This window comes from Botryllus schlosseri, chromosome 14 (genome assembly GCF_051294905.1).
Source record: "Botryllus schlosseri isolate E-star chromosome 14, Bs_hap1, whole genome shotgun sequence".
Lineage (NCBI taxonomy): Eukaryota > Metazoa > Chordata > Ascidiacea > Stolidobranchia > Styelidae > Botryllus > Botryllus schlosseri.
The window spans coordinates 14,777,785-14,789,209 of NC_137249.1; the positions used below are offsets into that span (position 1 = coordinate 14,777,785).

At 40.8% G+C, this 11,425-nt stretch overlaps 1 long non-coding RNA gene across 1 annotated transcript in view; it reads right to left on the reverse strand.

The window, feature by feature from the left end:
• LOC145455353 (uncharacterized) overlaps positions 1 to 11,425 on the reverse strand; it is a 167,720-nt gene that overhangs the window by 61,474 nt on the left and 94,821 nt on the right. The gene's annotated exons all lie outside the window — the stretch shown is intronic.

The following is an 11,425-nucleotide window of genomic DNA, read 5'->3' on the forward strand; positions in this document are numbered from 1 at the left end:
TGTATATCGGGTTATCAATACGCTCCATACGCCACTACCTCGCAGCAGGATAATAAATACCACTCTGCTTAGTTTCAAACTTATGTATTGATGTTTGGTTCAGCTTGGTTAAACGCAGTTCGACCGTTGCTGCTGGCCGAGCACGTACGTACGTACCAGATAAAGATTTGAAATTTTGTAGTCGTCAAATAAAACATTACGGTTTCCACAAAGAAGCATTAAAAATCAACAGCTGCTGATATATATCATAACCTAGCCGTTCCTTGCCGTTTCTAGTAACGGCAGCTTGCTGTATCTGTATTATGTTAAAGGCAGAGTTTTATGTTCACTTTATCTTATTCTCATATATGACTCTACTTAAAACGAGCGCCAATCGTTATTTCAGAATTCTTTACTCAACATTTGGACCTGCCTCCATAGCCATCCGCTTATATACCATGTTAGCATGGGTTGTAGCTAGAATCAGTACCAAAACACCAATTTGTCCTCCATTATAAGCGTTGGTCTTGGGCCCCCGAAGGGTTGTCTATTTTTAAGTTAAAGACTGAATTTCGTAAATTATATTATGGTTAATTGCATTATATTACTATTCATTATTATCGAGCTTGCTCCCCACCCTATTGGGGAGTTTGGGGTGCGGCAGTTACGGACCTGGCAAGAATTCAAATCGTTGGGTGCGATAAATCATCCCCTATAAAGTTGGGCAATGGCAATATGATGTAATAAGTAAATGACGCATCATTTATAACGTTATTTGGCCTTTTCATCGCAATCCTTGTATTCCAACATATCTTTTAAGATTAGTTCTAAGAAGCAAAATAAATTTAATCGTGAGTAATCGTGATTACTTTTCCAATGTAATCGTAATCGTAATCGTAATCGCGTGATTCAGGAGTAATCGTAATCGCAATCGATTACATTCATGAAGTAATCACCCCATGTCTGGTCCTGGTTAATGATATTTTAGTCTGTTTATGACAGTGGTCGGAAGCCCTTTTCGTCCAAGGAGTCAGATTTACTCTATATTTTCAATTGTCAATGTTAATCTACTGTGACGTCATAATCAAATATTCGTTACGTCATGGCAATAAATCAATAAGAAAAGAATAAAAACATGTTTTGAGCATATTTGTTTCAATTGATTTTTTTGGATGCAACCCTATACATATACTGAACAGGGTTTGAAGCAAAATACGCTCATAGGGCTTCATTGACTGAAGAGGGGAATTTGTTTGTGATTAAGAAACAAAGACTGCATGCACATTGCACAAATAACTGCGTGGGTGAACTGATAAATGTGACCAAGCTCTAAACAGCTTGAATCAAGCATTGTATTCAAGATCTACTAATACATCTAGCCTAGTTAGTTGATCTACCCTAAGTTAGTTGTTACATGTTATATATTTCTACAATGCACATTTGCATTCTAGACATGTACCAAGGTCGGTATCAATGAATCAATCTGACTGTGAATTCTGCTTTATGTCTGGTATTGAACTGAATATTTTCTGACTGTGCTCTGTTTTAACTAATCCCTTCGTGAATATGAGGCTTGGGAATAACGCGGCTATTCAGTCTGTATATCTGTTCTGTATTAAAACATTGTAACACCTCATTGATAGTTTAGCATATACCCGTTCTCGAAGTCTCGATCAACTCCCTTTTATTCTCAGGAAGGAGAAGTCTGGTATTTGTGTCAAATTTCTAAGCAATGTTCCCTCTAAGCTGGACACGTGCGCAAATGCGCACGCGCAGGCAGTGCTGACACGGTCTCTGCGCACAGAAAATGTAAGTTACGCACAAAAAATCTGAATTGATGACTTACTTTTTTTTAGTCGTTACGCAGTGTTGTCCAAGGTTCTGCGCAGAGAGTTGGTGAGTGTGCGCAGACTCGTAAAAAATTAGGGGGAACATTGCTTCTATAAGTACCGTGGATTACGGCATAAACATATTTGGGGTTATGGTTGAATAAAATGAATGTAAATATTAGCTGATTATGACAACTATACAGTAAATGAATATAATTACTTTTGGTCTGGATGTGTTATGGTTAGGGCTGGGCAAAATCCAGTACCTGAGTGATTCGATTCTGAATCACGTGTTATGCTTCGAGTCGAGTATCCGAGTATCACTTATTATGACGTCACACGGGGCCTACGATACTTACGGCCTAATATGGCACATTACACTTGCAGGATATAAGAGGCCGACACTCCCAAAGAGACATCACGATTGACTCAGCGATTGTTTTTACTTTGCTTGTCGACAATACTTGATGCCTCCCATCTTGAAGCAAAATGCACTCATTTCACTCGGCGAGATCTAGCTAGACGGATGCATCTGGTTATATGCTGCTGTATTGACCGTCTTATACTTATAATACAATGTAGGCTACTGTTACTGTGAAGTTGCGATTGCTATTCACATTTTGAGGCAAGGTTGTCGAGCTAGTCGCTAAGTTACAATTATTATTGAATGATGTCACGATCAGCTATAGTACCGTAGTAACAACTCTGTGCGATTGCAGTGAAGATATGTTTATGAGCCGTTTTGACCATCCGGTAGCATCTAGGTAGGGTAATTATGTAGTTGGAAATAAAACTTCATGTTCCACTAGTTGCAGTATTAAACACACTAATATCGGCTAGAATTCATGGTGGTAGGCTATTTCATGCGGCATTTATGACAGTGAATTTTGACATATTGTATGTATGCTTGACGATTCAGGCTTGGCTTAATGTGTAATTGAACGGTCAACAAATGTTGTGTTTATGGCTGTAAGTCTGGATATTCAACTACTGAAAAAAAATTTTCGTCGTTTCACTTTCCATGTGACGATGCGGAGTTACAAAACAAATGGATATCTTTTGTGAATAGGCGCAATTGGAGGCCAACTCTCAATTCTGTAATCTGTGAATTGCACTTTGAATCAAAGTACATCAACGACTCTGGCTTGCGAAAACGACCACGTTTGGACGAAAAACCAGTCCCTACCATTGTATTCAGGCATGAGCTACAACGGCCTTCACTCATCCCGAATGTGACTCCATGCAGAAAGCCACCAAAGAAAAGGGTATTTCAGAAAGATGAGTTGAAACCTTTTCAAATGGCTGATAGAATATACAGCCTATCAGATTTGACGGAGTCCCGTGCTCCACAAGGCTACAGCACGTACAAAAGAGATAATGAATATGTGATATACTACCATATGGAATTCAATGATTTCTCGAAGGTTTCAAAGATCATAAAGATTGACGATATCATCGCCTGGTGGATTCGTTGCATGGAGCGATCTTCAGAAAATCAGGGAATGTGATGATAAGCTGGATTCGAATTTGCGTAAAGCGCCAAAATTGACATCTGCCATATTGCATCCTAGCAATAACAAACGGAATGTCAACTTAGCTCTTGCTCGATTCCACGAGTCAAATATTGCAGCTTGCAACAAAAGTTACCTGCGTCACAGGGAAGATATGGCTTCATTTTTGAGTCTTATTAACGTTTGGTGGACAATCGTCAATTGCTGTCAGAGATGTTCACCAAATCCCTTGGCCAAAGAAGTGGTCCCACAAGATGCAAAAATCGATTTTTTATAAGACCTTCAAAGCTCTGATTGAAACCCTGCAGTCGCAGTCACTGCTTATGCAAGACTTGTTAGCAGAGGGTTATGAATATGTGATTCCCAGAAAATTCCAAAGTGATCCGATCGAAAGAAGGTTCTCGCGGTATAGGCAAATGAGTGGGGGGGGGGGGAGATTTCTGGTGTGTTTAACAGAAGTTACCAGTTCTGAAACGATCATTCTGCTCCGTTCCATCCTAAAAATCGAGGTAAACTACTGGGAGCGTGATATTGGTGTTTCAAGATAAACTCATTTTGATCATTTCAAACAAGTCATTGAAGATGTGGCGATTGAAATTACCGAATCAGTCCTATCTCCTGACAGCGAGGAAGTGTCGTATGGATTGGGTACATTGGTAAGAAGGTCCTCAAAAAATTGTCTTGTGAAATATGTTATGAGTCCTTTTTTGATGAGTGCTGTGGCGCAAGTTCAAGTTATTTCGACAAACTTGATCGTGGGGGACTGCTTGCTTGCTCCCTCAGAACCACTCGCCAAGTTTTTTGCATCCAGTTTTTCAATCCTAGATGGTTCTGATAAAATCATCTGCTCTCACCCCCAAGTCGCAGTGAGGGAAGCTGGTCAATATGTTTTGCATCGTTATGGGGGGACCTCAAGTTTTGCATGTTGTGATCATCGATTTCGAGCTTTAAAATTGGAGAGCAAAATCATTGTGAACATATATTATAATAACAAGCCGAAGCTGGTAAATGCCTCTGTAAGAAAAAATGCTGTGAAGGACATAGTTTAGTTAGCAAGACGTAGTTTGCTTACTTGTTGTTAGTCAATTTGTTACATGCTTTTATTTGTTGACCTCCCATCAGGATTGTAAGTATAGTGAGAATGTATTGGAATCGCCCCAACGCGCATGAAACAAATTTATTTGGTGATGAGCACATGGCGCGTGACCAGTGGTGGCTTTTGGGGTGGGCGAGGTGGGCGGTCGCCCGCCCCCCCCCCCTGGTCGAAGCCCTCCCTCATTGGTTTATGCGCTTTTTTCAAGGATAATAGCGAATAAACATGGAAATCCGTGTACCAAGCAAGAATATGATTCCGTACAGAGGTGTCAATCATCATCAAATCTCTGCATTTGTTAGAAAAGTCCCGTATCCCGATAATCATCACGTCTCTGCATGCGGTAGAATTACTTAGTTTTGATGTAGTCTATCCTTGCACATATGCAATAATAGATATGGCCGAATCCAGCATCTGGCCAAACTTTGACGTGGTGAAAGATAGATAATAATAACAGAGGCTATAGGGGGTCTGGGGGGCCCCCCAGAAGTTACGATTAGATACTTATAGGGGTCGGTAAGTCTCGCCCGGGGCCCCCCGTTAGTAGGGCCACCACTGCGCGTGACGCATCATTTTCTCTGCTGTTCGCATCTGTACTGAGGGGCTCAGATTGCAAAGGGCGCTATATTAAAAACGGAAAATGAATTCGTATTAATTGCGACCAGCGCGAAGAAAATTTCAAGACCAATTAAAATCTCTCAGAAAATCGACAGTCAATTCTTTAATTAAATTTGCATGTAGACGGCCGTCAACACATACTTATTAAATTACGTGTCGAGTCGACGGCCGCAGGTTGGCCACCCCTGTTTTAGATGTAATGTTTTAGGCAGCTATTTATCTGTAACTGACTTTCACTATATTGAGTTCGGTACGGTGTGATGTCCTTGATGTAACTCGAAAAGATCAGGTATATTGTAATAAAACATGGGCGAACTGTGCTACCAGTTATACCCTATGTCAATTCTCATCATTTATTTATGGGATTGGAAGCAGTGTTGTGATCAAGCCAACACGTCCTAACAACATGTCCCCCAAGAAGTTTGGTTGATCACCCGATCGAGGGGGGTGGCAAGATCAACGTTTCTGGGGGAGCTGACGAAGAGCTGTTCCGATCATGTACAGCTCTTATAGGGCTGCATTGAAAACAAATGGTGTTTTAAAACACTTAATTTAAAACATGTTTTAAACAGTGTTTTTAAAAAAGGCCCTTTTAAAACAAAATTCTGTTTTATTAAGTTGTAAAATCATGCCATAATTGTGTAAATACTTTCCAAGAAACATGTTGTATGAGCCTACGGACAATTGCCACCCGATATAGCCGACGTATATCGATATGGGATGGTTGGAACCCTCAAAATAGTCGGTTCAACATTAATAGTACAGATCATTCGTCAAAGGAGCTATATTTACCGTATATTTTCGATTGTTGATGTCAATCCACTATGACGTCACATTTGAAAATTCGTGACGTCAATGCTTAAAAAGAAACAACAAACAAACAATAGATAACATGTTTTAAATTAGGGCCTTGTTTTAAACATGTTCGTTTTAAATTGATTTTTGTTTCAATTGCAACCCTTAAGCTCTTATATATATTCCATCCCTGCTTGTCTTCTATTGTAGATATCTATAGTTGCTGTCTACGTAGCGTACGTGAAAAGAGTGCTAATGTGATAACAAACAAGTCGCCAACTCAATCAGCTAACCTTTTTGGTATATGTATATTTAAATCCGACTTCAAAGGGGTCAGTGCCTCACCAACCACGAACCTCGCCGCACGTCACTGTTGTATACTGATATCATTCGGTTAACATAATTACTCAAGTCTCGAATTCTTCGGTAGTGACATAACGATGCGCTACAAGGGTGCATGTGGGGTTTCGAGCAAGCTGCTAACGATCGGTAATGTGAATGGATATGTTGGTAACTTGAATTTATAATTGGGAATGTTTCAATAGACTTCATTTTCCGCCGATGATAAAGAAAACAATGAGGATTTCAGAGATGCATTTTCATTTAAGGCCATGTCTGCTTTCTCTACGATTAGTGAACGTATCGTGCAATCCAATATGTCAAGACGTGCCTGTCTTGACCCGGGGGGGGAGGGGGGCAGTCTGCAGCCACAGAAGGTCAATTATGCGGATTAGATTTATCCGAGGTAAGATAGGACATGAATTTTAGGATTTTGAAAAGGGGTTGCGTGTCTTGACCGGAGGGGGGAACAGCCTGCAGCCGCAGAAGGTCATTTGTGTGGTCATCATGACATAATTCAAATAGTATGTATTGGCGGCCGTCGACATGCAAATTGTAATTATTAATTGACTCCCGAATTTTGGAGATATTTTAATGAATCATGAAATGTTCTTCGCTCTAGATGCGATTGAATGCGACTTCATTTTTCGACTTGAATATAGTAATGCCCTTTGCAATCCGAGCCCCACACTACAGATGCGAACAACACAGGAAAATGATGCGCCACATATAGAAATACCATCTTGCAACCGTGTGCTCCTCACCAAAGAAATTTGTTTCTGGTACGTTTCGGCGATTCCAATATATCGACGATCCTGATAACAGCAACAAAGTGACTAATCGCAATTGGCCCACCCGAAGATGCATCATCATTTATAACTTGCCCTAAATTTTCCAAAACACTTCCTCCCATCAACTCTACCGGTGAAACTGGTCACGTGGGCCGAGAAATGACAAATATTTGTCAGTAATAGGTAAAACTACTAATAATATTGACGAAATTCATTCGTGAATTTGAAAACATTTTGCGCCTCGCGCGACCATAACGAGCCCGGTAACTATTCATAACATGACCACTCGCGATTTCGGTGCGTATAGTAAGCCGATATGAAAAAGTTGATTAGTCCGGAGTTCACCGGAAATGAACATGGACAGTTTAACATAGGTATTTGGCGTCAGGTTAGTTCTTTACAGATATGCCCTGGAATGCGGCCGTAGACTACATCAGTAATCGAAATGCGGCCGTGAATAGCACAAACGCTGGCCACCCCTGGATTACATGCATGAAAAACAATTGAATCATCAAAATAGTTCATCATAAGTAGGCTGGACCACTCGAGTATTAATTCTTATGATGAAAAATACCAAATCATATATAATGTGACGCAGAACTGGCATTATATCTGTGTAGTCGCATAAAAGGTACATATTCGAACCTTGCACAGCACATCATTAATACGGGTGGAACGTCATAATGTGTGATGCTCGAAAACTCGACTCGACTAGAAGCCTAACACTCGTTTCAGAATCACTCAGTTACTCGATTTCGCCAAGCCCTAAGTTCGACAAGTGAACAGCTCTTTGTTATTCAGCTGAACTGCGACTGAACTCCTGTCTGCTACTACACTAAACTATCCAGGATCGTCGGTTGCTGTGTGTGTGCAGAGAGACTGCTAAGTCTAGCTAGACCAATGATACTGACCAGAACTCTCGCGCATGAGAATTGCCGCGATCTTCATACAATCACTTCAGTTTTCTGCGCAGGAATAATAAAGACTAGACTCCTTCGAAATGTCATGAAAACGTGAGCGCATTGTACCGTACTTTTCAAGGCACTTTGTTGCTCTGCCGAGCGGTTTCGAATTGATGTTTTGATATTCTTTGAAGATTTAGAGCGTCCCACGTGTAAGTCAATCATTATTCAATAGCTTTGGCAGTAGCCTAAATCTCGGTGCGGAGGATAGCTATTGTTATTAGCTGGCGAACTGCACTGATGCCTAAGACAGACTTAGATGCAATATAGGTTACCCGGTTTCGCCCTCAATTAGGCTACCCTGAATCAACACAATCTAATTCAATTCCAAAACTGATCAAATTTAGCATGGCAGCAGTACAGAACGACGCCGTGCTCTCTGTGGCCACTACCTTGCAACCTACCTCGAAATAAAATGATTTCCTGTTCAATGTTTTTTGCTATTTTCAAACAAGTTTGGGGAAATTTGTCAGAAATGTTAAAGACTCAACAACGGGAATGCGGATTTAAACTTGGCGTAAGACATACCATATGTATACTATCAGATCAGGGATGGGCAACCTGCGGCCGTAGAAGGGAATTTGTGCGGCCGTCGACACCTAATTCAATTAGTGTGTGTTGGCGGCCGTCGACATGCAAATGGAAATTACGAAGTCACTCCCAAATGTTTTAAGAGATTTTAATAAATCTTGAAATTTTCTTTGCGATCCGCGCAATTCAACATAACTTCATTTTTCGATTTTGATATAGTAGTAGGCCTATACCAGGGGTCGCCAACTCAAAAGGGGTCGCGGGCCACTTTTCAAAATTTGTAGAGGCCGCGGGCCGCATGACTTCAATATCAAGATAACAATAGGCAACGCAGTTTAACAACCACCTTTTGATAACTCTACGTTCTGTGATCTCTAGCATGGGCGACAAGCATAGTTACCACAAAAGAAATAATATTTTATTGAAGAAATACAAATACAACACAAATATCACGATCATCACTTTCGTTCTATTTTGAACTATGAGATGCGCACGATACCTGACAACACTCTTCAACAACTAATGCAGTGGTGGGCAACCTTTTCGCTATTCACGGCCTCATTTCGATTACTTGTGCAGCCTACGGCCGCATCCCAGTACATATTCGTAATGAGCTAACTGGAGGCCCAATATCCACGTTTAACTATCCTGGTCCAATTGTCCATTGGCATGCAGTAAGCTCCGGACGAATCTATTTACTCATATCGGCTTGCTATGCGCACGGAAATCGTCTGTAGTCACTAGTCATGTTATGAATAGGCACCATGGTTCGTGATGTAGTCGCGCGAAGCGCGAAATTTTTTTTCATATTTGGCAGGAAATTTCGTCATTATTATTAGTATAGTTTCAAATATTACTATCGATATTGAGGTTAGTTAAACACGGTAATACTTGCTGGAAAACTATCTCCTCGTAAAGTTTGGTGTTTTGGAAGCCCGAATTCGTTTTCTAAGCGTCCCGGTCTTGGCAGTGGTGGGCCATTACACGTCAAGGCAATATGCCCATTGCTATCAGCAAATTCTGGCCTTTCCCCTTCTCTATCTGAGCAGGAATCGGAATCGTGTGCTCTTCGCGAAAGAAATTTGTTGATGGTACATTTGGGCGATTTCAATATATTTCCACTACCGATACAATCGACAATCCTGATGGGGGTCAAGAAATTACAGCATGCAACAAAGTGACTAAAAACGATTGGCCCACCCGAAGATGCATTATCTAGAGTGTAGAGTGTAGAGTGGGGGGGGGTCAGAGGGCGCAATTTTTTTGACCATCGCCAAGGGGGCGCATGTCCGAATAGGTTGGGAACCGCTGATTTAGAATGTAGATCAGTTGTGTGAATAACTAATTCCCATGTAATCTTTTACTATAGTTGGGCATGTAACGCATATACTGACTGTTATCGCTCAAATGGATTATACCCGTCTAGTTACTCTCGTATCAATTGCTCACAGTGGATTTCTGGAGATCTGGCTTAATTCCGTTGTGTCATCACTTCCGAATCGCTATAGGCTACCAATGAACGCTAAACTGGATGTCATGCGATCGCCAGTAACAGCAGCACCGCCTCAGCCACTGCCAGTAACACGCATTTTCTAACAAAGTGATTAACGTAATTATTATAAATCTCTATCCGTGATCTTTACCGCTATAATTCCGACTCCGAGCCTTTCGCTTAACTTGCAAAAGTGTATTTTGCAGACCACTAACGACAGGTTGCCGACAACTGACCTAAACGATTATACACAAGTAAACCCGTAAACTTCCTGTTACAATTCAACATATTGTGTCATTATGTTTGGGACTTTGTTAGAGACCAGACAATTTATTACAATGTTTAAAACATGGCATTATCCACTCGGATGCTGTCACTGCCAGTGATAGTGCGGCCACTTCTGCCACTACAAAAACTACAACATCAGGTTCTCCGTATCATTGGTAGGGGCCAAACAGGGGCATGGTTGTGCAAATGTGGAGCCAACAAGTCGCTACTCAGAATATTCCATGTCCTAAACTTAAAAGATAGCTAAATTGATAAAATACCATGGACTTATCGTCTACCGCACCTCAAAGGTTTCTGTTGGAACGACTCTAATTACACTGAAATCCTCTTCAGAGATTTCTCGAACATTCTTGCTTGATAAAACGTCCTCAGCATTCCTACCAATCTGAATTATCAGTTAACCCAAATCATAATTTACTCGCACAACTACATGACACGGCGCGGTCAATTGTATATGGTGATATTTGATCTATTTCTGCAATGTTTAAACAGATCACTTCAAAATCTTGAGAAGTCCCCTTCATACGATTCAGTCCATCGCGGGGTATCTGAAGCTCACTATCGCAAAAAGAGATATCATGATATATCAAATGACGATATCATGATGACATTGGAATAGTATCACGTCATGATTAATCTACCTTATCGGTCTTTTCCTGCTTAACGTAGAAAGATGTTATGTTTCAACGAATTTGTTTCCACATAGCGCAACATGGCACACTCTCATTGCAACTTGCGACAGTGTAATCACCATGATGGATCCCTATGAGCTAATAGCGTGACGTTAAAACATATGTACGAGTCATGAAAAATAATAAATGGCGTTAACATTAGTCATGTTTTATCAAACTTCAAGTTCACTACAGCGATATGCCTGGTATGTAACGTACTCGAGTACAAGCTATTTGAATATGAGTGCACACAATAGGCCTATACTGACAGTCTGAAAGTAGACATAAACAATCGCATTTTACTGCTACATAAAACTTCTTGTGTACCGGTAAAACCCGCAAACTTTTGCCAAAGATTTATTGCACGTCATACTGCTCTTGCAACTCTGTATAGGCCTGCGACATCGCGCAGAAAAATAGATCCCTGAAGTCCAGACAACGTATTCATGATTTCATGTTTGAGAGTTGATTTATTGGCTTTCCACGACATGATCGTAGTTTTGATGTTGATGCGCAGTTAGAGATT